Source organism: Schistocerca cancellata, chromosome 8, assembly GCF_023864275.1.
Source record: "Schistocerca cancellata isolate TAMUIC-IGC-003103 chromosome 8, iqSchCanc2.1, whole genome shotgun sequence".
Classification (NCBI taxonomy): Eukaryota; Metazoa; Arthropoda; class Insecta; order Orthoptera; family Acrididae; genus Schistocerca; species Schistocerca cancellata.
In genome coordinates this window covers 198,738,935-198,766,346 of record NC_064633.1, presented here as the reverse complement: position 1 = coordinate 198,766,346, position 27,412 = coordinate 198,738,935, and positions in this window count along the sequence as shown.

Below are 27,412 nucleotides of genomic sequence, written 5' to 3'. Positions count from 1 at the left end.
ATCCCGTGAGTGTTAGCACCATTAACAGGTTGCTGCAAGTCACAGGGCTCACTGAACACCGATCTTTACGATACCTGCCACTCACACCGACTCAACACTGTGCCTGACTCGCCTGATGTCGACAGTGATGGACAAGGGGCCCTGTAAGCTGCCAGTGGGTCATCTTTAGTTCAAAATGGTTCAAATGGCTCTGAGCACTATGGGACTTAACATCTATGGTCATCAGTCCCGTAGAACTTAGAACTACTTCAACCTAACTAACCTAAGGACAGCACACAACACACAGCCATCACTAGGCAGAGAAAATCCCTGACCCCGCCGGGAATCGAACCCGGGAACCCGGGCGTGGGAAGCGAGAACGCTACCGCACGACCACGAGATGCGGGCTCATCTTTAGTGACGACCACCACGTCCGTTTCTGGACGCGCAGTAAAAAGTGTCTCAAAGAGCAGATTGTGGTCTCCCATCACACGTTCCACCAGTCTGGTGTGCTGGTTTGGTGATCGATATGTTATGGTGCCCGTTCACTGTTAGCATTCCTAATAGGCTCCATGACAGCTTCAGGTCTTATAGCTGGTGACACTGTCATTCTTGGACGCCCACGCCCATGCCCTATTTCAACAGGACAACGCTTGTCTTCACACCGGTGTCACCTCCCAAACGTGCCTTTCAGCCGTGGACCCTCAGCCGTGGCCAGCCGCATCGTGCAATATCTCCCTGATCAAGAATGTGTGGGGTGCCATGGAGTATGCCGTAAGGATCTTACCTCCATCGACCAGGCACTGCGTACTCAGATGCAAGCAGCATGTGATGGACTATCACAGAACTATATCAGAGATCTGTAAACTCCATTTTACGATGTCTGGATGTCTGTATTCACAACCATAAGCTCCCGATTGCGTAAATTTTGTGGTGTGTAGCACAATAAATGTTGGTCCTCCAACGCTGAAAGTGTGATCATTTCGTATGCATGGTATCATCTACCTGCCTGCTAACAACGATCGCAATCTACCTTGTCTCTCTGGGTGCAGTTCTTTTTATTATGATAAGTATGGACGTACGAATCTACAAACATCTACAAACATGGCCATTCAGTCCAAGCGATATTGCGTAGTCTTAAGACACTGGACTCGTATTTGGGAGGATCTGGATTCAAGTTCCCTTCAGTTGAACCAATATTTATGATGCAAAATCATTACAATATTGATTATCCGTGAAGAAATGCTTATTGTACTGTGCACATGAAGTTAACGAAATTGCTTCGCCTAATATACACGACGAACAACACAATATAAAACAAAATTCAGAAGGATTTCAAATTGTCACAGATGATCCTCTAAATACCCTGATTTGTATCAGGCATATTTCAGTACATTGGTAAGTCTTGGCGAAGAGAATTAGGTACTAATGACTGCAGCATGATTACATTGTTTCTGAATTGGAGATTAACATCATAATTGCTCAACAGAACTACACTCCTGGAAATGGAAAAAAGAACACATTGACACCGGTGTGTCAGACCCACCATACTTGCTCCGGACACTGCGAGAGGGCTGTACAAGCAATGATCACACGCACGGCACAGCGGACACACCAGGAACCGCGGTGTTGGCCGTCGAATGGCGCTAGCTGCGCAGCATTTGTGCACCGCCGCCGTCAGTGTCAGCCAGTTTGCCGTGGCATACGGAGCTCCATCGCAGTCTTTAACACTGGTAGCATGCCGCGACAGCGTGGACGTGAACCGTATGTGCAGTTGACGGACTTTGAGCGAGGGCGTATAGTGGGCATGCGGGAGGCCGGGTGGACGTACCGCCGAATTGCTCAACACGTGGGGCGTGAGGTCTCCACAGTACATCGATGTTGTCGCCAGTGGACGGCGGAAGGTGCACGTGCCCGTCGGCCTGGGACCGGACCGCAGCGACGCACGGATGCACGCCAAGACCGTAGGATCCTACGCAGTGCCGTAGGGGACCGCACCGCCACTTCCCAGCAAATTAGGGACACTGTTGCTCCTGGGGTATCGGCAAGGACCATTCGCAACCGTCTCCATGAAGCTGGGCTACGGTCCCGCACACCGTTAGGCCGTCTTCCGCTCACGCCCCAACATCGTGCAGCCCGCCTCCAGTGGTGTCGCGACAGGCGTGAATGGAGGGAAGAATGGAGACGTGCCGTCTTCAGCGATGAGAGTCGCTTCTGCCTTGGTGCCAATGATGGTCGTATGCGTGTTTGGCGCCGTGCAGGTGAGCGCCACAATCAGGACTGCATACGACCGAGGCACACAGGGCCAACACCCGGCATCATGGTGTGGGGAGCGATCTCCTACACCGGCCGTACACCACTGGTGATCGTGGAGGGGACACTGAATAGTGCACGGTACATCCAAACCGTCATCGAACCCATCGTTCTACCATTCCTAGACCGGCAAGGGAACTTGCTGTTCCAACAGGACAACACACGTCCGCATGTATCCCGTGCCACCCAACGTGCTCTAGAAGGTGTAAGTCAACTACCCTGGCCAGCAAGATCTCCGGATCTGTCCCCCATTGAGCATGTTTGGGACTGGATGAAGCGTCGTCTCACGCGGTCTGCACGTCCAGCACGAACGCTGGTCCAACTGAGGCGCCAGGTGGAAATGGCATGGCAAGCCGTTCCACAGGACTACATCCAGCATCTCTACGATCGTCTCCATGGGAGAATAGCAGCCTGCATTGCTGCGAAAGGTGGATATACACTGTACTAGTGCCGACATTGTGCGTGCTCTGTTGCCTGTGTCTATGTGCCTGTGGTTCTGTCAGTGTGATCATGTGATGTATCTGACCCCAGGAATGTGTCAATAAAGTTTCCCCTTCTTGGGACAATGAATTCACGGTGTTCTTATTTCAATTTCCAGGAGTGTATATCTGAAAATCCTCTCACAGAGTTCTTGCAACATATAAAGCCGCATGTGTCCCTCGTCTGTATCTGTAACATTGAGCCGTTTGGGATCATCTGGTAAACAAGTTCCTTGTCCTCAGGTAGGATGGTCTAAACGGTTCTTTCACACTGACCATCCCAGGACTCTAACAATAATACAGATTTTTATCTCTCATTGGGAAAGAAAACGTCTTTCAAGTACCTTTTGACCTGGTCAGTCTTTTGTTGACGATATGTCAATGGTCCCAAAAGGACATTTTCGGCTTCAAAAAGAGATTCTCGCATTCTCGGTCCAATATATCCATTACTTTCCTTTAAAACTATGTAAAGGGGATGGTGGTAGTGTGAAAGAACAATTGTGATCGTCGTTCCTAAGGACAAGGAATTTGTTCGTCTGGTGATGACAAAAGGCTAGACAGGATTGAATGTATACAGCTTTCGATCTCTGTGAGAAGTTTTTCAGATCTAGTTCTGCTGATTGATTGTGACGTCAATCTCCACATGAAAAACAATATACTCAAGCTGTTGTCACTAGTATATATTTTCTTCGCCATTACTACTGAAGTATCGAAATATGGCTGGTACAAATCAGGATATTTAAAAGATCAACCGTCACAATTTGAAATCCTGCAGAGATTTGTTTTATATTGTGTTGCACGTCGCGTGTATTAAATGAAGAAATTTCGTTTATTTTATATAAATGGTGTAAAAACGTTATATTGTAAGCGTTTCTATACTGATTATAATGATTTTGTACCATAATAACGGGTTACTTGTTTTTTTAGTTAAAAAGATACACGTTTGTGAAACAGCAAACCAAAAAAAAAACATAAATGTTAAACATAAAATAATATCTTAAAAATATAACTAAAATAAATAAAATAGGTAATCATAATAATAATGAATATTTAGATATTTTAGTTAGGTATGCTGAAAACACTCCGACAGCATATTATTTACAGCTTGCTTTCCAAAAATGGTATTTCGTACCCAACTTTATTACCGGATGTGGGGTAAAAGCTTCTTTAATTTATATTGTAACAAAAGTTTTCAATTTTCAAAATAACGGTGGTGTGATATTGTGGAAAATTTCAGATTACGACAAAAGTTGATCGTACATCTTTCAAAAAAGTTAATTGCATTTCAGTCTTTACATGAACACATTCTTCCTACGGGTGATTCATGTGCCACTCCCAATCCGTTTTATGCAGCCGACACTACGTCTGTGTCAGGAGCGGTATCCAGACAGGCGACAGCCACGCAATCGATACACGTACCCTCTCAGAGCTTCGGGACACTGTTAGGGAATGGACTCGTAGAATAAAAAATACAAGTGAGATTGGTCGTGAGTTACTCGGTATTTTTGGACCATGATATACCTTACTTCTGCCGTATTTAACGTAGCTGTCTCCAATCTTTCTTTGTGTAATTAGCAGTGTATTCATACAATTTTTGCATGTTTCCGTAAGCTTATTCAGTTAATTTACCAAATGTTCTCGTAAATTGTTCAAAAACGTTGCCTCACAAAATGTGTTTCACCAGCGGAAACAACGAAATTACGAGGTGCATTCAAGTTCTAAGGCCTCCGATTTTTTTTCTAATTAACTACTCACCCGAAATCGATGAAACTGGTGTTACTTCTCGACGTAATCGCCCTGCAGACGTACAGATTTTTTACAACGCTGACGCCATGATTCCATGGCAGTGGCGAAGGCTTCTTTAGGAGTCTGTTTTGACCACTGGAAAATCGCTGAGGCAATAGCAGCACGGCTGGTGAATGTGCGGCCACAGAGAGTGTCTTTCATTGTTGGAAAAAGCCAAAAGTCACTAGGAGCCAGGTCAGGTGAGTAGGGAGCATGATGAATCACTTCAAAGTTGTTATCACGAAGAAACTGTTGCGTAATGTTAGCTCGATGTGCGGGTGCGTTGTCTTGGTGAAACAGCACACGCACAGCCCTTTCCGGACGTTTTTGTTGCAGTGCAGGAAGGAATTTGTTCTTCAAAACATTTTCATAGGATGCACCTGTTACCGTAGTGCCCTTTGGAACGCAATGGGTAAGGATTACGCCCTCGCTGTCCCAGAACATGGACACCATCAATTTTTCAGTACTGGCGGTTACCCGAAATTTTTTTGGTGGCGGTGAATCTGTGTGCTTCCATTGAGCTGACTGGCTCTTTGTTTCTGGATTGAAAAATGGCATCCACGTCTCATCCATTGTCACAATCGACGAAAAGAAAGTCCCATTCATGCTGTTGTTGCGCGTCAACATTGCTTGGCAACATGCCACACGGGCAGCCGTGTGGTCGTCCGTCAGCATTCGTGGCACCCACCTGGATGACACTTTTCGCATTTTCAGGTCGTCATGCAGGATTGTGTGCACAGAACCCACAGAAATGCCAACTCTGGAGGCGATCTGTTCAACAGTCACTCGGCGATCCCCCAAAACAATTCTCTCCACTTTCTCGATTGTGTCGTCAGACCGGCTTGTGCGAGCCCGAGGTTGTTTCGGTTTGTTGTCACACGATGTTCTGCCTTCATTAAACTGTCGCACCCACGAACGCACTTTCGACACATCCAGAACTCCATCACCACATGTCTCTTTCAACTGTTGATGAATTTCAATTGGTTTCACACCACGCAAATTCAGAAAACGAATGATTGCACGCTGTTCAAGTAAGGAAAACGTCGCCATTTTAAGGATTTAAAACAGTTCTCATTCTCGCCACTGGCAATAAAATTCCATCTGCCGTACGGTGCTGCCATCTCTGGGACGTATTGACAATGAACGCAGCCTCATTTTAAAACAATTCGCATGTTTCTATCTCTTTCCAGTCCGGAGAAAAAAAAATCGGAGGCCTTAGGACTTGAATGCACCTCGTAATGAGAGATATCAAAATGTGAATCGTGGAAGTAACAACTTTCCGGAATATAACCCAATGAAAAGATTAATACACAGTGTAATTCAAATGCCCCCACCGATGTCATTTTATGCAACCCCACAAGGCAGAAGGATGTTATTTGCCAGTTCTCTCTTGAGATGTGAAGTACATTGTCTTTTTTGTGGTGAAACGCACTCTATACGGCAAAGTCGCCGAACCTATTACGAAATATTAAGTACTATAAACGGAATAAACTTACAGAGACATCCAAATCCTGGATGACTACAATACTAATTACACGAAGAAAGATTGCGCTCACTTGTGTAAGTATGGCAGAAGTAAGGTATGTCTTGCTCCAAATATACCGTGTAACTCATGGCCAGTCCTCACTTATTATTATTATTTCATTATAACTCCGTTTGCTAACAGTCGCTCAAAGTTCTGAGAAGAACATGTATACAGGGTGTTTCCGTAAGAGCGAGCAAAAATTTGACAGGGCATAGAGAATGCTCCACGGAACAATTTGAGGTAGGAAACCTGGGGTCAGAGAATCCAGCTTAAGATTTGGGAGTAAACTTGTCTGTCACTTTGTCTAGGATTACCGTTTTCCAGTTTATTCACAGCTAACACGTGTGCAAATTTACACGCACTGTGCTATTCATTTGCATTTACATTCTTTATTTCCTGGAAGGACGAGCCTGATTACTAAGAAGTCATGATGTAGGATTTGTTTACTTTACTTGTCCATAAGGTAGCTCTGTTGTATTGTATTTACATTGTCCCATACATAACGTGCTATGAATCAACGACAGACCATTCATTACTCAGTGCTATTCAGAGACGTGCAGTACAATACGATGGATCAGTACCGGTACAGTTTCGCAGAACTCACTGACATGCACGTTGTTTATGGGGAAGTAGCGTACGTTGCAATGCTCTCGCTGCTGAAAGTCTGCATAGAGAACGAATTCCTAACAGGCATCATCCGTCACGACGGGTGTTTATTTCTCTCGATCGATGAATGCGGGAGACTGGTTTATTGGAAAGAAGAAACGAGGGGCCCGGTAACATCTACATCTACGTTATTACTCTGCTATTCACAATAAAGTGCCCGGCAGAGGGTTCAATGAACCACCTTCAAGCTGTCTCTCTACCGTTCCACTCTCGAACGGCACGCGGGAAAAACGAACACTTAAATTTTTCTGTGCGAGCCCTGATTTCTCTTATTTCATCGTGATGATCATTTCTCCCTATGTAGGTGGGTGCCAACAGAATGTTTCCGCAATCGGAGAAGAAAACTGGTGATTGAAATTTCATGAGAAGATCCCGTCGCAACGAAAAACGCCATTGTTTTTCCTGCCACTCCAATTCATGTATAGTGACACTAGCTCCCCTATTTCGCGATAATACAAAACGAACTGCCCTTGTTTGTACTTTTTCGATGTCACCCGTCAGTCCCACCTGATGCGGATCCCACACCGCACAGCAATACTCCAGAATAGGGCGGACAAGCTTAGTGTAAGCAGTCTAGTAACGGTGTTGCAACTTCTAAGTGTTCTGGCAGTGAATCGCAGTCTTTGGTTTGCTCTACCTATTATCCATGTGATCGTTCCAATTTAGGTTCAAAATGGTTCAAATGGCTCTGAGCACTATGGGACTTAACTTCTGAGGTCATCAGTCCCCTAGAACTTAGAACTACTTAAACCTAACTAACCTAAGGACATCACAAACATCCATGCCCGCGGCAGGATTCGAACCTGCGACCGTAGCAGTCCAGCGGTTCCAGACTGTAGCGCCTAGAACCGCTCGGCCACTCCGGCCGGCCCAATTTAGGTTATTTGTAATTGTAATCCCTAAGTACAGGGCGTTTCAAAAAGAAAGAGCAGATTTCAAACATTTATTTCTCAAAAACTACAAATGATAGAAACACAATTCCAACGGTCCTTCACTCAATATGAGTACCAAATGTTACACAACAAATATCAAAACTGTACCTCAATATGAGCACCATTTGTTACACGACAAATATCAAACCGGTATCTCATTTCTTGCCACACACGACGCAACTGGTCTTTAGTTACCGAATTCACGGCCGCAACAATTCGATGTCGTACCTCTTGAAGAGTAGCGGGCATAGGTGGGACATAAACACAGTCCTTTATGTACCCCCACAAATAAAAATCGCAGGGAGTAAGGTCTGGTGACCTGGGAGGCCACAGACGATGACATTGATCTTGTGCTCCTGCTCTTCCAATCCACCGTCCTGGAATGGTGTTATTTAGGTACCGTCGTACAGGTTCAGAGAAGTGTGGTGGGGCGCCATCTTGCATGAAGATGAAGTGATTTGAATCTTCCTGAAGTTGAGGAAATAGCCAGTTTTCTAACATGTCCAGGTAAATGGTTCCTGTGATAGTTTTCTCCATGAAAAAGAAAGGTCCATAAACTTTGTTTACCGAAATTGCACAAAAGACGTTAACCTTTGGTGAGTCTCTTTCATGTTGAATAACGTCCCTCGGAGTTTCACTCGCCCAAATTCGTACGTTATGCCGATTAACTTTACCAGAAATGTGAAACGTTGATTCATCTGAAAAAATTAATCGTTCGGCAAAATTGTCCTCTTCCATGTCCTGTAGAATTGCAGTTGAAAATTCGAACCTTTTGTTGTGGTCGTCAGGACGCAATGCTTGCAATAACTGCAGTTTGTACGGCTTCATGTGCAGACGGTTACTCAGAACGCGCCATACCGTTGTTTTAGACATGTTTAGTTCGTGACTTGCCCGTGTCGTGGATTTTCTAGGGCTCCTTTCGTAAGCTGCACGGACACGCTCGACATTTTCATCCGATGTGCGTGGACGACCCGTGCTTTTTCGCTTGCAGATGCAACCATCTTCTACGAATCTGTGATGCCACTCATAAATTTGCTTATGACGAGGCGGCTGTTTGTTGAATTGACGGCGGAATGCACGTTGCACACCAACAATGGACTCTAACTTTGCAAATTGCAGCACACAAAATGATCGTTCCTGTGGTGTCGTCGCCATTTTCCTACAAACAAACGCCAGCGCCACTGCGGATTTGCATGGAACTTCTGCGCGGACCATTGAAAAACTTTGAACCTTTCTCTGACAAGAAACGTTTGAATTGTGTTTCTATCATTTGTAGTTTTTGAGAAATAAATGTTTGAAATCTGCTCTTTCTTTTTGAAACGCCCTGTATTTACTTGAATTTACAGCCTTCACATTTGTGTGACTTGTCGCGTAATCGAAATTTAGCTGATTTCCTTTAGTACCCTATACAGGGTCAATTGCACACAATACAGATATCTTATCTAAATCATTTTGCATGTCATTTTGATCATCTGATGATTTTACAAGACGGTAAATGGCAGCATCATCTGCAAGCAATTTAAGATGGCTACTCAGATTGTCTCCTATGTCGTTAATATAGACAGGCACAATAGAGGGCCTATAACACCTCCTATAACACCTCCTTGAGGAACGCCAGATATTACTTCTGTTTTACTCGAGGACTTTCCGTCTATTACTACGAACTGTGAGCTTTCTGACAGGAAATCACGAATCCAGTCACACAACTGAGGCGATACTCCGTAGGCACGCAGTTTGATTAGAAGATGCTTGTGAGGAACTGTGTCGAAAGCCTTCTGGAAATCTAAAAATATGGAATCAATTTGACATCCCCAGTCGATAGCACTTATTACTTCATGAGTACAAAGAGCTAGTTGTGATCACTCGCACAGCCGATTTTGAAGAGGAGGTGCTGCAATACCGGAACGTGTTGCACCGGACCCCACAACAGGTATCGTCGTGTTGCACGTGACATGGGCGCTGCACATACTAGCGTGTGGCGAGTACTCCACGAACAACAATTACACCCATATCACCCCAACTAGTCCACGCAGTGCTTGTGACTGACTTTGCACCAAGGGTCGCATTGTGTTAGTCGTTGCTCCAACAATGGATTGATCGACTAGATTTCCTCCAAATCGTGCTGTTTATTGACGAGGCCTCATTTCATCGAGATGATATTTCGAACAGCAAGATGAGGAACACCCTCACGCTGTAGTAGAGTCACACCATCAAGTACGTTTTGCTGTGAATATCTGGCCCGGCATTTAGGCGACAATCTTATTGGTCCACATCTTCAACCTGGCCGTCTGAATAGCCACCTGTACTTAAGGTTCGCAAAGAGTTCCACCTGAGATGTTGGAGACGTACCCGTCGCTGTTGGTGAGAGTATGTGGATACAACATGACGGTGCACCACCTCACTTCAGTGAGGATGTCCGCAACCATCTCAGTGCTATATTTCTACATCTACATCTAAATGACTACTCTGCAATTCACATTTAAGTGCTTGGCAGAGGGTACATCGAACCACAATCACACGAGGTGCATTCAAGTTCTAAGGCCTCCGATTTTTTTTCTAATTAACTACTCACCCGAAATCGATGAAACTGGCGTTACTTCTCGACGTAATCGCCCTGCAGACGTACACATTTTTCACAACACTGACGCCATGATTCCATGGCAGCGGCGAAGGCTTCTTTAGGAGTCTCTTTTGAACACTGGAAAATCGCTGAGGCAATAGCAGCACGGCTGGTGAATGTGCGGCCACGGAGAGTGTCTTTCATTGTTGGAAAAAGCCAAAAGTCACTAGGAGCCAGGTGAGGTGAGTAGGGAGCATGAGGAATCACTTCAAAGTTGTTATCACCAAGAAACTGTTGCGTAACGTTAGCTCGATGTGCGGGTGCGTTGTCTTGGTGAAACAGCACACGCGCAGCCCTTCCCAGACGTTTTTGTTGCAGTGTAGGAAGGAATTTGTTCTTCAAAACATTTTCGTAGTGCCCTTTGGAACGCAATGGGTAAGGATTACGCCCTCGCTGTCCCAGAACATGGACACCATCATTTTTTCAGCACTGGCGGTTACCCGAAATTTTTTTGGTGGCGGTGAATCTGTGTGCTTCCTTTGAGCTGACTGGCGCTTTGTTTCTGGATTGAAAAATGGCATCCACGTCTCATCCATTGCCACAACCGACGAAAAGAAAGTCCCATTCATGCTGTCGTTGTGCGTCAACATTGCTTGGCAACATGCCACACGGGCAGCCGTGTGGTCGTCCGTCAGCATTCGTGGCACCCACCTGGATGACACTTTTCGCATTTTTAGGTCGTCATGCAGGATTGTGTGCACAGAACCCACAGAAATGCCAACTCTAGAGGCGATCTGTTCAACAGTCATTCGGCAACCCCCAAAACCATTCTCTCCACTTTCTCGATCATGTCGTCAGACTGGCTTGTGCGAGCCCGAGGTTGTTTCGGTTTGTTGTCACTTGATGTTCTGCCTTCATTAAACTGTCGCACCCACGAACGCACTTTCGACACATCCATAACTCCATCACCACATGTCTCCTTCAACTGTCGATGAATTTCAATTGGTTTCACACCACGCAAATTCAGAAAACGAATGATTGCACGCTGTTCAAGTAAGGAAAACGTCGCCATTTTAAGTATTTAAAACAGTTCTCATTCTCGCCGCTGGCGGTAAAATTCCATCTGCCGTACGGTGCTGCCATCTCTGGGAGGTATTGACAATGAACGTGGCCTCATTTTAAAACAATGCGCATGTTTCTATCTCTTTCCAGTCCGGAGAAAAAAAATCGGAGGCCTTAGAACTTGAATGCACCTCGTACTATCTCTCTACCATTCCACTCACGAACAGCGCGCGGGAAAAACGAACACCTAAACCTTTCTGTTCGAGCTCTGATTTCTCTTATTTTATTTTGATGATCATTCCTACGTATGTAGGTTGGGCTCGACAAAATATTTTCGCATTCAGAAGAGAAAGTTGGTGACTGAAATTTCATAAACAGATCTCACCGCGACGATAAACGTCTTTGCTTTAATGACTTCCATCCCAGCTCGCGTATCATATCTGCCACACTCTCTCCCCTATTACGTGATAATACAAAACGAGCTGCCCTTTTTTGCACCCTTTCGATGTCCTCCGTCAATCCCACCTGGTAAGGATCTTACATTGCGCAGCAATATTCTAACAGAGGACGAACGAGTGTAGTGTAAGCTGTCTCTTTAGTGGATTTGTTGCATCTTCTAAGTGTGTTGCCAATGAAACGCAACCTTTGGCTCGCCTTCCTCACAATATTATCTATGTGGTCTTTCTAACTGAAGTTGTTCGTAATTTTAACACCCAGGTACTTAGTTGAATTGACAGCCTTGAGGATTGTACTATTTATCGAGTAATCGAATTCCAACGGATTTCTTTTGGAACTCGTGTGGATCACCTCACACTTTTCGTTATTTAGCGTCAACTGCCACCTACCACACCATACACCAATCTTTTCTAAATCGCTTTGCAACTGATACTCGTCTTCGGATGACCTTACTAGACGGTAAATTAGAGCATCATCTGCGAACAACCTAAGAGAACTGCTCAGATTGTCACCCAGGTCATTTACATAGATCAGGAACAGCAGAGGTCCCAGGACGCTTCCCTGGGGAACACCTGATATCACTTCAGTTTTACTCGGTGATTTGCCGTCTATTACTACGAACTGCGACCTTCCTGACAGGAAATCACGAATCCAGTCGCACAACTGAGACGATACCCCATAGGCCCGCAGCTTGATTAGAAGTCGCTTGTGAGGAACGGTGTCAAAAGCTTTCCGGAAATCTAGAAATACGGAATCAACTTGAGATCCCCTGTCGATAGCGGCCATTACTTGGTGCGAATAAAGAGCTAGCTGCGTTGCACGAGAACGATGTTTTCTGAAACCATGCTGATTACGTATCAATAGATCGTTCCCTTCGAGGTGATTCATAATGTTTGAATACAGCATATGCTCCAAAACCCTACTGCAAACCGACGTCAATGATATAGATCTATTGTTCGATGGATTACTCCTAATACCCTTCTTAAACACTGGTGCGACCTGCGCAATTTTCCAATCTGTAGGTACAGATCTATCGGTGAGCGAGCGGTTGTATATGATTGCTAAGTAGGGAGCTATTGTATCAGCGTAATCTGAAAGGAACCTAATCGGTATACAATCTGGACCTGAAGACTTGCCCGTATCAAGCGATTTGAGTTGTTTCGCAACCCCTAAGGTATCTACTTCTAAGAAACTCATGCTAGCAGCTGTTCGTATTTCAAATTCTGTAATATTCCATTCGTCTTCCCTGGTGAAGGAATTTCGGAAAACTGCGTTCAATAACTCCTGAACACTGGATTGAAAGGGGAAGTCCAATTCCATGGCCTGCGATGTCATCTGATCTGAATCCTATTGATTATTTCCTATAGGGATATCTAAAGTCGTCAACGGCCTTGCCGTAGTAATAACACCAGTTCTCGTCAGATCTCCGCAGTTAAGCGCAGTCGGTTTGGGCTAGCACTTGGATGGGTGACCATCCGGTCTGCCGAGCGCTGTTGGCAAGTGGGGTTCACTCAGCCCTTGTGAGTCAAACTGAGGAGCTACTTGATTGAGAAGTAGCGGCTCCGGTCTCGGAAACTGACATACGGCCGGGAGAGCGGTGTACTGACCACATCCCCCTCCATATCCGCATCCAGTGACGCCTGTGTATGAGGATGACACGGCGGCCGGTCGATACCAATGGGCCTTCATGGACTGTTCGGGAGGAGAGAGATATCTAAACTCAAATGTCTATGAGACCCCAGCGTATCAGAGATGAAACTAGCTGCCAGAATTTTAGCTGCCTGTGATGTGATTCGAAACACACCAGTGATGTCAGGGTGCGTTAGAATCTTCTTCGCAGATTTCATGCTTGTATTGAGGTTGATGGCCGTCCGTTTCAGCACATTTTGTAAGATACAGTACAAATGTCATTTGCAGTTAGCTGTAAGTAATGTAAATAAAAAAGCACACAGTGATGAGATTTTATGGTGTTATCTCTTTAAGCTGGTTTCTCCGACCCCAGTTCCACACCTCAAATTGTTCAGTGGAACATCCTCTATGTCCTATGTCTTACGGAAACACCGTCTGATTTGGTCCAAACACACCGTGTAATTCATGGCAAGACCTCACTTCTATTTTCTACAGCATGACTCAGTTTGCTAACAGTCGCTCAAAGCTCTTAGAGGGAACTGTAGGGAACATACACTCCTGGAAATTGAAATAAGAACACCGTGAATTCATTGTCCCAGGAAGGGGAAACTTTATTGACACATTCCTGCTGTCAGATACATCACATGATCACACTGACAGAACCACAGGTACATAGACACAGGCAACAGAGCATGCACAATGTCGGCACTAGTACAGTGTATATCCACCTTTCGCAGCAATGCAGGCTGCTATTCTCCCATGGAGACGATCGTAGAGATGCTGGATGTAGTCCTGTGGAACGGCTTGCCATGCCATTTCCACCTGGCGCCTCAGTTGGACCAGCGTTCGTGCTGGACGTGCAGACCGCGTGAGACGACGCTTCATCCAGTCCCAAACATGCTCAATGGAGGACAGATCCGGAGATCTTGCTGGCCAGGGTAGTTGACTTACACCTTCTAGAGCACGTTGGGTGGCACGGGATACATGCGGACGTGCATTGTCCTGTTGGAACAGCAAGTTCCCTTGCCGGTCTAGGAATGGTAGAACGATGGGTTCGATGACGGTTTGGATGTACCGTGCACTATTCAGTGTCCCCTCGACGATCACCAGTGGTGTACGGCCAGTGTAGGAGATCACTCCCCACACCATGATGCCGGGTGTTGGCCCTGTGTGCCTCGGTCGTATGCAGTCCTGATTGTGGCGCTCACCTGCACGGCGCCAAACACGCATACGACCATCATTGGCACCAAGGCAGAAGCGACTCTCATCGCTGAAGACGACACGTCTCCATTCGTCCCTCCATTCACGCCTGTCGCGACACCACTGGAGGCGGGCTGCACGATGTTGGGACGTGAGCGGAAGACGGCCTAACGGTGTGCGGGACCGTAGCCCAGCTTCATGGAGACGGTTGCGAATGGTCCTCGCCGATACCCCAGGAGCAACAGTGTCCCTAATTTGCTGGGAAGTGGCGGTGCGGTCCCCTACGGCACTGCGTAGGATCCTACGGTCTTGGCGTGCATCCGTGCGTCGCTGCGGTCCGGTCCCAGGTCGACGGGCACGTGCACCTTCCGCCGACCACTGGCGACAACATCGATGTACTGTGGAGACCTCACGCCCCACGTGTTGAGCAATTCCGCGGTACGTCCACCCGGCCTCCCGCGTGCCCACTATAGGCCCTCGCTCAAAGTCCGTCAACTGCACATACGGTTCACGTCCACGCTGTCGCGGCATGCTACCAGTGTTAAAGACTGCGATGGAGCTCCGTATGCCACGGCAAACTGGCTGACACTGACGGCGGCGGTGCACAAATGCTGCGCAGCTAGCGCCATTCGACGGCCAACACCGCGGTTCCTGGTGTGTCCGCTGTGCCGTGCGTGTGATCATTGCTTGTACAGCCCTCTCGCAGTGTCCGGAGCAAGTATGGTGGGTCTGACACACCGGTGTCAATGTGTTCTTTTTTCCATTTCCAGGAGTGTATATAGGCTGCCTAGCTATCGCTGTCTCGATACCGTTCCTGATACAGACGTAGCGTGAGATGCATAAAACGGATCAGTCGAGGCAATCTGAATCAACAATTTCGAAGATATTCCCTCTAAACCTAATATGCCAAATTAGCTTTCAGGGTGTGTTTTACGCTCTAAAAGTGAAATTGGGCAAAAACGAAAAAAATACATATTACATTACTTTGACCCCTACACATACCCGTCAAGTTTCATCTCTGTCGCTTGTTTACACCTGGGAATGTTCCATTGTAAGTTCTCCCATTCTCAAATACTGGGCGAATATACTGTGGTCTGGGTAGTATGCGCACCAGAAGTTACTCTGTCTCACGACATACACACAGTTTCTAACTGTACTACTTGCCTTATTGTGTTAAACCTTTAACATTATATTATACCTTTTTATGAGTGGAATTCGAAAGCATTTTAAATTTTCAAATTCTGTCACTAATTATATGAAATACTGAAAATCAAATTTCTGTTGCCCCTGGGAAGCTGTTAGGCAACGTGTAACTGCGACTGTGCGTTTGTTTCGTAATATTGATGGTGATTGCTCACTTTTGCATCATGAAGTCAAGGCTCTGCACGTTTCTTGCTATTTTTGTATTTTAATCAGTTGCATCAGTATGCAGTTCTTAAATGTTTCGGCGAATATATTTCAAAATCATTATTTATTTCTCCGAATTGCTGCCTCCTAGAACTTTTGCTAAGCAATGTACCGAGCGCTAATGTAACTAAATTATTATAACTGTTATATTAGAAACATTTCAGTACCTTATTGATACTTAAATCTTACACACCTGTAAGATTATGGGAAAAGGATTTGGAAATAATAAGCGAAATACTGTTTAAAGGGCTAAATGATTTTTTAATATTATTCTGGAATATATTATCGGATAAAGAAGGGGTCTCGACTATCCGCAGAGTCACCGTAGCTAATGAAAAAAATGAACAAAAAGATTCCGTTATGAATACATTAACATATTATTTAAAAATGTTCTTATGTCCCTTCTTAAAATGATTTTGTATACCTCTTCAACGCGGCGGTGGCACGTTGGTGATTCCCCCCATTATTACTGTTGTCCTTGAAGGTCCTCACGATCGTCCAAACATTTATAACGATTTGCTTTCATGGACCAATGAATAAATATTCAAACAACTTTTTAAAACTGTCCCGAATATAATTCCACACACAACCTTTACGCAATACATTCACAATGCACATAATACTTGGCGTTCGTACATTTTTTACACAAGTCATCATATGCGTCTGGTTGCTTTTAGATCTCGCCACAGACAGCTACTAATTAATTAGTGCGTGCTGGATTGCTCATTAATAATCATCTCTGGCCTCGCTATCTTTTATCGTTCTCACAGATGTTATAGCTGTCTAACGGCTAGAGACCGCGACTTTCAATCAACTTAAAAATTACCACCACACGCCTTTCGTCGGGGGGGGGGGGGGGGGGGGGAGGGGGGAGAGGGGGAGGTGGCGCAACTTTTATTTGAGGGGGTGGGGCAGTGGCTTCGACCATAGATACTAGTATACTGGCCTTGCTGTGCAGAAGCTATAGGGCTGGTGTAGCTCCAACATAAGCCACGTGACTGTTGGCAAAACGTGGCGGGATTTCAAATCAGCGGTCTGCCATCCTATGTTTGTATCGTATTTTACCCACATTTCTCAGTTGACTGCCAAACGCTTCCAACAAAAATTACTTTTTTATTTGCGAAAAATTATGTCAGAACTACATTTGACCTGGATTTGTTCACAGTACCATTTATAAAATCTAACAAATACATCGAACGCCCCTCTGGTGGCCAGCGGGACGAAATGACTATAAACTATCAATTATAGTAAAATGTCTTTAAAATTCTTTTAAACCGTAAGAGTGGGCTCGTGTCAAAACTTCTAACATTGGATTCGCCGCGTTTTGAGCTCTAGTCACTTATAAAAGAAAATGGGATATGGAATTACGTCAACTATAGGTGCAAAAATTGTCGACTTTAGGAGCAGGTCCATTTTAGAGAATCAATTTTAGGTGCACTCCAAAGGTTCAGTTCCTGCTACTTTTACAAAAGTTTAAACTATCAGTTTAAAAAAAAATGATATTTTAGATGAAAGGTGAGACTTTGAAGTTTCAGAAAATAATTTTGGAGCCTGCATTTATTTAATAGTATCAGAAGGTAGAAAAAAATTCTCTTCATGTGTCGACTATAGGTGCTCTTACCTTATTATAATCTCACTTTTATATACAAAAAGGAGCGTATGTGCAGATGGCTTAAAGTTTTTCCATTTCAGGGCCTGTATCCAAAGCTGCCTTCGGTTTTCATCCTTAGGGAACCCATGAGTAGGAACGAGAAACAGTTATACTTACTTCTGTAACCGAATTATCACAGATACTTTCGAAAATGGAATATGAGTCTGACTTTAAAGGCATCACTTTCAACACTTTAATTTACGTGATACCCTATTTCAAGTGTAAAAAACATAAAAGTCACTTCAGCAGATTTCCATAAACGCATCTGCACCATCATAGGAACACTTACACGTGAAATGTAATGCCATTTCCCCCGACAAAACGCTGAGTACAGCCGTAAGCGCAACACGAAACAACCATGTTTTGCCAACATTGACGTGACTTTAGTCCAGAGATGTTGGAGCCACGAAAATGACGTCAGGGCCAGTCTATTATATTTATGGTCGAAGGGCAGTAGCGATTTATGATCCGTCCTGCAGAATCGATGCCTGGATTCGCGCTTGTCACCAACGACGTCCCGAGTGTTCTCGAAGTGACACGGCAGCGTCGACGGTGAACTTTCTGAGTGAAGGCGACTGCCTATGTCTGATAAATCGTTGTCGCACGCTGAGAACGTCAGCGCCATATCGCGGTTACCGCCTGGAATCCCAGATATCGGTGTTGCCCCAGAAATTCGAGGGTCAGTGAGCTCTAGCAACGTGGGGCTCGTTTCGGTTATCGAATTCTGTAGTCAGCTGACGGAGAGCAGACAATCGTTTAAGCAGAATGCGCTGCACCTGCAGCCGACGCAAGGTTCTGCGAGGAGCCTAGAAGATTAGAAAAGAAAACCGTAACACCGCGCTGACGCGCGAAGAGCGATCTGACGCTTTCATCTCGTTAAATTTCACAGCCTTTGAGGACTTTCAAAAACATGAAACCCTTTGCTAGCCCGTTCAAGAAGGAAGAAGCAAGGAAGATAAGCGATTAGCGCCCCGTCGACAATGACGTCATTAGAGAAGGAGGTACAAGCTCGTATTAGGGTGAAAAGGAAATCGGCCGTGCCCTATCAAGCGAACTATCCCGACATTTGCCTTAAGAGATATATGGCACGGGAAACATAAATTTGGATGGCAGAACAGGGATTTGAACTGTTCTCCTTCCGATTGTGAGTGTGTGTGCTAACCATTGCACGACCTCTGTTGTCCCGTTTCAGCTACTGCGACATTCGCAGCATAATTTTCATCCCGTAAATCAATAATAGCGAGAACAATATTGCAAGGAAGATTAGAAAGAGAAACAAAGTCCCCAGTCGTGATATCATAAGATATTCTGAGCTAAAATTGAATCCTTTTGGCGGAGCTGTTTACATAGTACTTCATTACGCCGGCAAGGGTGGCCGAGCGGTTCTAGGCGCTACAGTCTGGAACCGCGTGACCGCTACGGTCGCAGGTTCGACTCCTGCCTCGGGCACGGATATGTGTGATGTCCTTAGGTAAGTTAGGTTTAAGTAGTTCTAAGTTGTAGGGGACTGATGACCTCAGAAGTTAAGCCCCATAGTGCTCAGAGCCATTTGAACCATTTTTGAACTTCATTTACATCTACGTAGTACTTCTGGTGCGGGACGAAGGCTACTCTGTACTACTGCTACTCGTTTCCTTTGCTGTATACGAAAATGACGTTTGTCATCAGCGATTTAGTTTTGTTTTCACTGTCAGATTTTATCAGATTGAGTTACGGCAGCTGCTTGAAATGAAATGATTTGCTACACAGCGAAGCGTCATGAGCACGTGACAAATACTGTGCTTTCTGTTTCTGTTCTTTTTCTAAGTGGAAAGCTCACTCAGTGGGACGCAATGACGAGTAGCGTGTGGCAGCACTCCACTCGTAAAAGTACTGGGGTGTACGTTATTACTATAATTATATAGTGACATAGTCGCCGGCCACTGTGGTCGAGCCGTTCTAGGCGCTTCAGTCCGGAACCGCGCTGCTGCTACGGTCGCAGGTTCGAATCCTGCCTCGGGCATGGATGTGTCTGCTGTCCTTGGGTTAGTTACGTTTAAGCAGTAACTAGGACAGTCTAGGGGACTGATGACCCCAGACGCTAAGTCCCATAGTGCTCAGAGCCATCTGAACCATTTGTGACATATTCACCAAAAAGTTTCCAGCTACCTGCCTATATGCTTTCTTACAGTTCACAGGTTATTAATTACGGCCGATAATGACCACCTACCAACCGTCCTGCCGTATTGGTAACACCGGCTCCTACAGATCAGCGAAGTTTAGCGCTGCCGGGCTTGTCTAGCATTTGACTGGATCACCGTCCGGGCCTGCCGAGTGCTGTCGGCAAGCGAGTGCACTCAGCCCTTGTGTGGCCAATTGAGGAGCTCCTTGCCTGAGAAGTAGCAGCTCAGATCACGACAACTGACAACGGCCGGGAGTGCGATGTGCTGACCATAAGACCCTCTGTATCTGCATCTCGTGACGCCTAAGTACTGAGGATGACACGGCGGCTCGTCGGTACCGTTGGTCCTTCAAGGCCTATTCGGATGGTGTCTCTTTTCTCAGTGGCCATATTCAGGCCTAGAAAAGATAAGCACTTAGAGGTTGCGTATATACAAAACAATCCTTAGTACAGCCGGCCGGGGTGGCCGAGGGTTTCTAGGCGCTACAGTCTGGAACCGCGCGACCGCTACGGTCGCAGCTTCGAATCCTGCCTCGGGCATGGATGTGTGTGATGTCCTTAGGTTAGTTAGGTTTAAGTAGTTCTAAGTTCTAGGGGACTGATAACCACAGCAGTGAAGTCCCATAGTGCTCAGAGCCGTTTGAACCATTTGAACCAATCCTTAGTACACGAATGTAAAGCGGAAAACAACGGTACATCTTATCCAAACTTGAGTAAAAAGTGTTGCATTACACATTCACGCTATTAGATTTTATGGTCCAGTCAAAATCATTAGCTATTTTGGCTTCGTGAAACAAAATTACAGGAAACATATTAGCAAATGCGAATATGAGTCACTATCAGCTATATATTGGAATGACAACAATGAAAATATGTGTCATACCGCGATTCGATTCCCGGCTTTCCTGCTAAACGTAAGCGGTCGCCTTAACCGCTTCGAACAACAGCCGTGCACGAACAGCCCGACCCAAACTTCCTTATGTCATCGTCCATGTGTCACAACCTGCACTCGTACGTTACGTATATTCCCGTCCAGGACATACACTACTGGCCATTAAAATTGCTACACCAAGAACACATGCAGATGATAAACGGGTATTCATCGGACAAATATATTATACTACAACTGACATGTGATAACATTTTCACGCAATTTGGGTGCATAGATCCTGAGAAATCAGTACCCAGAACAACCATCTCTGACCGTAATAACGGCCTTGCTACGCCTGGGCATTGAGTCAAGCAGAGCTTGGATGGCGTGTACAGGTACAGCAGCTTCAACACGATACCACACTTCATCAAGAGTAGTGACTGGCGTATTGTGACGAGCCAGTTGCTCGGCCACCACTGACCAGACGTTTTCAATTGGTGAGAGATCTGGAGAATGTGCTGGCCAGGACAGCAGTCGCACATTTTCTGTATCCAGAAAGGCCCGTACAGGACCTGCAACATGCGGTCGTGCATTGTCCTGCTCAAATTTAGGGTTTCGCAGGGATCGAGTGAAGGGTAGAGCCACGGGTCGTAACACATCCGAAATGTAACGTCCGCTGTTCAAAGTACCGCCAATGCGAACAAGAGGTGACCGAGACATGTAACCAATGGCACCCCATACCATCACGCCGTGTGATACGCCAGTATGGCGACGACGAATACACGCTTCCAATGTGCGTTCACCGCAATGTCGCCAAACACGGATGCGACCATCGTGATGCTGTAAACAGAACCTGGATTCATCCGAAAAAAAATGACGTTTTGCCATTCGTGCACCCAGGTTCTTCGTTGAGTACATGATCGCAGCCGCTCCTGTCTGTGATGCAGCGTCAAGGATAACCGCAGCCATGGTCTCAGAGCTGACAGTCCATGCTGCTGCAAACGTCGTCGAACTGTTCGTGCAGATGGTTGTTGTCTTGCAAACATCCCCATCTCTTGACTCAGGCATCGACACATGGATGCACGATCCGTTACAGCCATGCGGACAAGGCACCTCGACTGCTAGTGATACGAGGCCGTTGGGATCCAGCACGGCGTTCCGTATTACCCTCCTGAACCCACCGATTCCATATTCTGCTAACAGTCATTGGATCTCGACCAACGCGTGCAGCAATGTCGCGATACGATAAACCGCAATCGCGATGGGCTACAATCCGACCTTTATCAAAGTCGGAAACGTGATGGTACGCATTTGTCCTCCTTACACGAGGCATCACAACAACGTTTCACCAGGCAACGCCAGTTAACTGCTGTTTTTGTATGAGAAATCGGTTGGAAACTTTCCGCATGTCAGCACGTTGTAGGGGTCGCCACTGGCGCCAACCTTGTGTGAATGCTCTGAAAAGCTAATCATTTGCATATCACAGCATCTTCTTCCTGTCGGTTAAATTTCGTGTCTGTGGCACGTCACCTTCGTGGTGTAGTAATTTTAACGGCCAGTAGTGTATTTATTGTTAGTCGTGGGTCTGATATTGACGAATTAATATGGTTCAAATGGCTTTGAGCACTATGGGACTTAACATATGAGGTCATCAGTCCCCTAGAGCTACTTAAACCTAACTAACCTAAGGACATGACACACATTCATGCCCGAGGCAGGATTTGAACCTGTGACCATAGCGGTCGCGCGGTTCCAGACTGTAGCGCCTAGAACCGCTCGTCCGCCTCGGACAGCTGACGAATAAATAGGAGAGAGCAGTGCCTGCGTTATTAAGAAGTAAGATGTAATGTTCCTTCGGGCATGCATGCATGTCTGTCTGAAGAAACAGGCACTGCAGCGACTACAGCCCTCAATAAATACAGGAAATGTATTCGCAGTTGCGAATATGGACCTACATCGGCTGTATATTGGAATGACGACAGTGAAATAAAATTATGGTATGTAAAGAGCATTAATGAAGCTGACAGACTGCACGTGATAAGAAACTCAAGTTTTACTGCCGTGTAGCAGCAAGAAACGTGCTTCCATCCAAGACCACTAGGTGTCGGCAACGCACGTCAATTTACGTTGTTTCGAAGAAGTGCATTCCTTATACTCAAGTATATAAAAACGTAGTTCATATTAAATAAAAGGAAATGTAGATGATAAAACGGAATGATTGTGCTTACACGCCATATAATATATATATATATATATATATATATATATATATATATAATATATATATTTCTTTTTCTTTATTGTGATTTTGATCACCTTACACAAAGGCGGGCTGTCAGCAGCAGAGGACGTCGCTCTTCAGTCTTGAGTTTTACAATAAGTATTACAGATAGGTGGCACAGAGAACACAATCAAAACGGTGGGCAAAAAAATGTAGACACTAAAAAACAAAAAACATGGAGCCGTTCACGCTGGACGGAGCCGTTCACGCTGGACGAGAAATATCACTAACACTAGTTGACACGGCGCACATAACATGGATGACGGCGACGGCACACGTGAACAGGGGTGGCGTGACGACGAAAGAACACTAAACACAAATGAAGGCACACACACGAGACACTGATGGCGATGATCTCCGGCGCGCGGATGTTAGCTGAGCGTGTGCGAGTCTGGGGACCTGTCAAGAGAGGAGGAGGAGGAAGGGGAGTGGGAGAGGGAGAGGGGAGAGGAGAGATGCCATGGGCTGGGGAGAGAGGGGGAGGGAGGAAGGGGGAGGGGAAGCCCAGGGGAAGAGGGGCGGAGGAAGGGGGATGGGGGAAAAGGAAAGAGTAAGGAGGGAGGGTGCCTAAAGGAAAGGACTCAGGAAGGGGGGGGAGGATCAAAGTTGATAGGAGGGGTAGATGGAGGGGAGAAGGACATCATCAGGGAGGTGGAGCTGGCGGAAGCCACCTTGGGAGAGGGTAAGGAGGGTGGAGAGATGGAGACCGGGTGAGACGTGGGAATACAGGCGCGGCAGCGGGCGGGGGTGGGAGAGGAGAGGTGAGACAAGCAGGTGAGGAGGATCGAGTTTGCAGGAGGTGTACAGGATCCGTATCCTGTCAAGGAAAAGGAGGAGGTGGGGGAAGGGGATGAGATCGTACAGGATCCGCGTGGGGGAGGGGAGACGTATGCAGTAGGCGAGGCGGAGAGCATGGCGTTCAAGGATTTGGAGGGATTTATAAAAGGTAGGGGTGGGGCGAAGATCCATGCTGGATGGGCGTAACAAAGGATAGGGCGGATGAGGGATTTATAGTTGTGGAGGATGGTGGAGGGGTCCAGACGCCACGTACGGCCGGAAAAGAGCTTGAGGAGACGGAGTCTGGAGCATGCCTTGGCTTGGATTGTCCAGAGGTGGAGAGTCCAGGAGAGGCGACGGTCGAGGGTGACGCCAAGGTACTTAAGGGTGAGAGTGAGGGCGATAGGACGGCCATAGATGGTTAGATAGAAATCACGGAGGCAGAAGGAAGGGGTGGTTTTGCCTACAATGATCGCCTGGGTTTTGGAGGGATTGACCTTGACCAACCACTGGTTGCACCAAGCGGTGAACCGGTCAAGATGGGATTGGAGAAGGCGTTGGGAGCGCTGCAGGGTGGGGGCAAGGGCAAGGAAGGCGGTGTCATCGGCAAACTGGAGAAGGTGGACGGAGGGTGACGGCGGCGGCATGCCCGCTGTATACAAAAGGTACAGAAGGGGGGAGAGGACGGAGCCTTGGGGCACACCGGCGGAGGGGAAAAAGGTGTAGGAATCTGTGTTATGGATGGTGACGTAGGAAGGACGGTGGGAGAGAAAGGAGCCAATCAGACGGACATAGTTAATGGGAAGGGCGAAAGTTTGGAGCTTGAAGAGGAGACCGGAATGCCATACGCGGTCATAAGCACGTTTGAGGTCCAGGGAGAGGAAGATTGCGGAGCGACGGGAATTAAGCTGTTCGGAAAGGAGATGAGTGAGGTGAAGGAGAAGGTCGTCGGAAGAGAAGGATGGCTGAAAGCCACACTGGGTAACGGGAAGGAGGCGGTGCTGGCGGAGATGCTGGTGGATGGGTTGGGTGAGGATAGATTCCAGGACCTTGCTGAAGGCTGAGGTAAGGCTGATGGGATGGTAGGAGGAGACGGCGGACGGCGGTTTTCCAGGTTTAAGGAACATCAGGATACGGGATGTTTTCCACAGGTCGGGGTAGTAACTGGTGGACAGGACGACATTGTAGAGCCTGGCCAGAGTGGAGAGGAAAGATACAGCAGCTTCACGAAGGTGACAGTAGGTGACACGATCGTGACCAGGAGCGGTGTTGCGTTTAGTGCGGAATGTAGCAATTAGATCCTGTGTAGTGATAGGGGCATTGAGTTCCGTGTGTGCAATGTTGTCCAAGTACTGGAAACCAGGTGGGAGGGGAGGGACAGAGGTGTCAGTTCGATTGTGGACATCCGGGAAGAGGGAGTAATCGAACTGGGGATCATCGGGGATGGAAAACACATCAGAGAGGTAGGAGGCAAAGTGATTGGCCTTACTAAGGGTGTCAGGGAAGGGGTGATCATCATGGAGAAGAGGATAGTAGGGGGAGGGTTTAGTTCTGGTAAGGCGACAGAAGGCTGACCAGAACTTGGACGAGTTGATTGGTAGGGTAGCACATAATAAATATATATAATGGGGAAGGCAGCTTTATTAAAACAAACACGTACGTCAGAAAATTACATAGTACCTTTACACAATCGGCACAATTACAGAAGAATTGCAGGTCACTAGTGGGAACGTTATCAGATGTGAACAATGCGCTCACGAAGACGCACGACAGACAGGAGTTTGCAATAAAACACAGGCACATCAGTAAAATGGGGAAAAATAATGTCATTGGACACTACAGCATATAGTTCAGTATAAGGAATGTACTTCTTTGAAATCATGTAAACTGACGTGCAGCGGCGACCTCTAGTGGACTTGGATGGAGGCAAGTATTATTGAGTTTCTCTTCAAGTGCAGAATGTAAGCTTCAATGGTGCTTTTTACATGTCATAATTTTTCTTATTTGACGAAGTCGATAGAGCCATCACACGTAATAGCGTAATATGTGTAATGCAACATGTTTTTGCTCAGGTATGGAAATGTTGTACAGTTGTTTTATATTTGTTTTCTGCTTTACATTCGTATTGTAAAAAGTATTTTGTACATTATAGTAACTCTATGTGCTTATATTTTCCAGGTCGTAAAGTGGTCATTACCGACTGAAATTAATAACCTGGTTGCATATAAATATTGTAATCGAAGACTGGAATTATAATAAAGCAAATTCTATAACTATAATTAATTCAAACAATGGGTACAAAACGTTTTGTTATTCGGGCTATATATACACTAATCAGTCAGGACATCATGACCACCGACCTCCTATCGGTATAAACCCGTCCTGGCGATAGAAACATCATCTGGCGCGAAATGACTGCTAGTCAGATGCACGCACGGTGCGTGCAGTATCAGTGAGTGTGTTGTCCGTGGGTAGAAAGGGGAAGACACGTGATCAATATGAGTTTGACCGAGGGCAGATTGTGATTGTCTGGAGGCACGACACAAGCGTTTCGGAAACTACACTACTTGCCGGGTGTTTGAGGAATACTGTTGTGAGTGTCTTCAACACGTGGCGAAACCAAGCTGAAACCGCTTCGAAACATCGTGGCTTTGCGAGGCTACCCCTCATTACAGATGTCGGACGTCATAGGCTGTGCAGACTGGTAAAACAGGACATGCGGAGAACCGTAGTGGTTTTTTTTTCTTTCTTTATTGTGATTTTGCACCTCATACAAGGTGGGCTGGCAGCGGAAAAAGTTTACTCCGCGTCTTCAGCCACAAGCAGTACAAGAAAAGAGAAAAGGAAGACAGAAAAGTAACAGACTGGTGGTTAAAAAACAGTAGATACAATAATAATTAAAAAACATGAAGCCGTTCACACTCGACGAACAAACAAGAAAACTGTTGGCACTGTGCACAAACACTGACGAGTTAGACGACACATGCGAACGAAGGAGCGTGGGCGGCGAAAAACACTGATTCACAAACACGACGGCACACACACTAAACTGAGGGCGATGATCTCCGGCGCGCGAATGTTCACTATGCGTGTGCGAGTCCGGGGACCTGACAAGAGAGGAGGAGGAGGAAGGGGAGTGGGAGAGCGAGAGGGGAGAGCAGAAATGCCACGGGTAGGGGAGATAGGGGGGAGGGAGGAAGGGGGAGGGGAAGCCCGGGGGAAGAGGGGTGGAGGGAGGGGATGGGGAAAAGGAAAGAGAAGGGAAGAGAAGAGAAGAGAAGGGAGGGAGGGTGCCGAAAGGAAAGGACACCGGAAGTGGGGGGTAGGGCAGAGTCAAAGTTGATAGGAGGGGTAGATGGAGGGGAGGAGGACATCATCAGGGAGGGGGAGCTGGCGGAAGGCACCTTAGGAGAGGGTAAGGAGGGTGGAGAGATGGAGACCAGGTGGGACGTGGGAATACAGGCGCAGCAGCGGGCGGGGGTGGGAGAGGATCGGGGATACGAGCGGGTGAGGAGGATTGAGTTTGTGGGAGGTGGACAGGATGCGTATCCTTTCAAGGAAAAGGAGGAGGTGGGGGAAGGGGATGAGATCATACAGGATCCGCGTGGGGGAGGGGAGACGGATGCGATAGGCAAGGCGGAGAGCATGGCGTTCAAGGATTTGGAGGGATTTATAAAA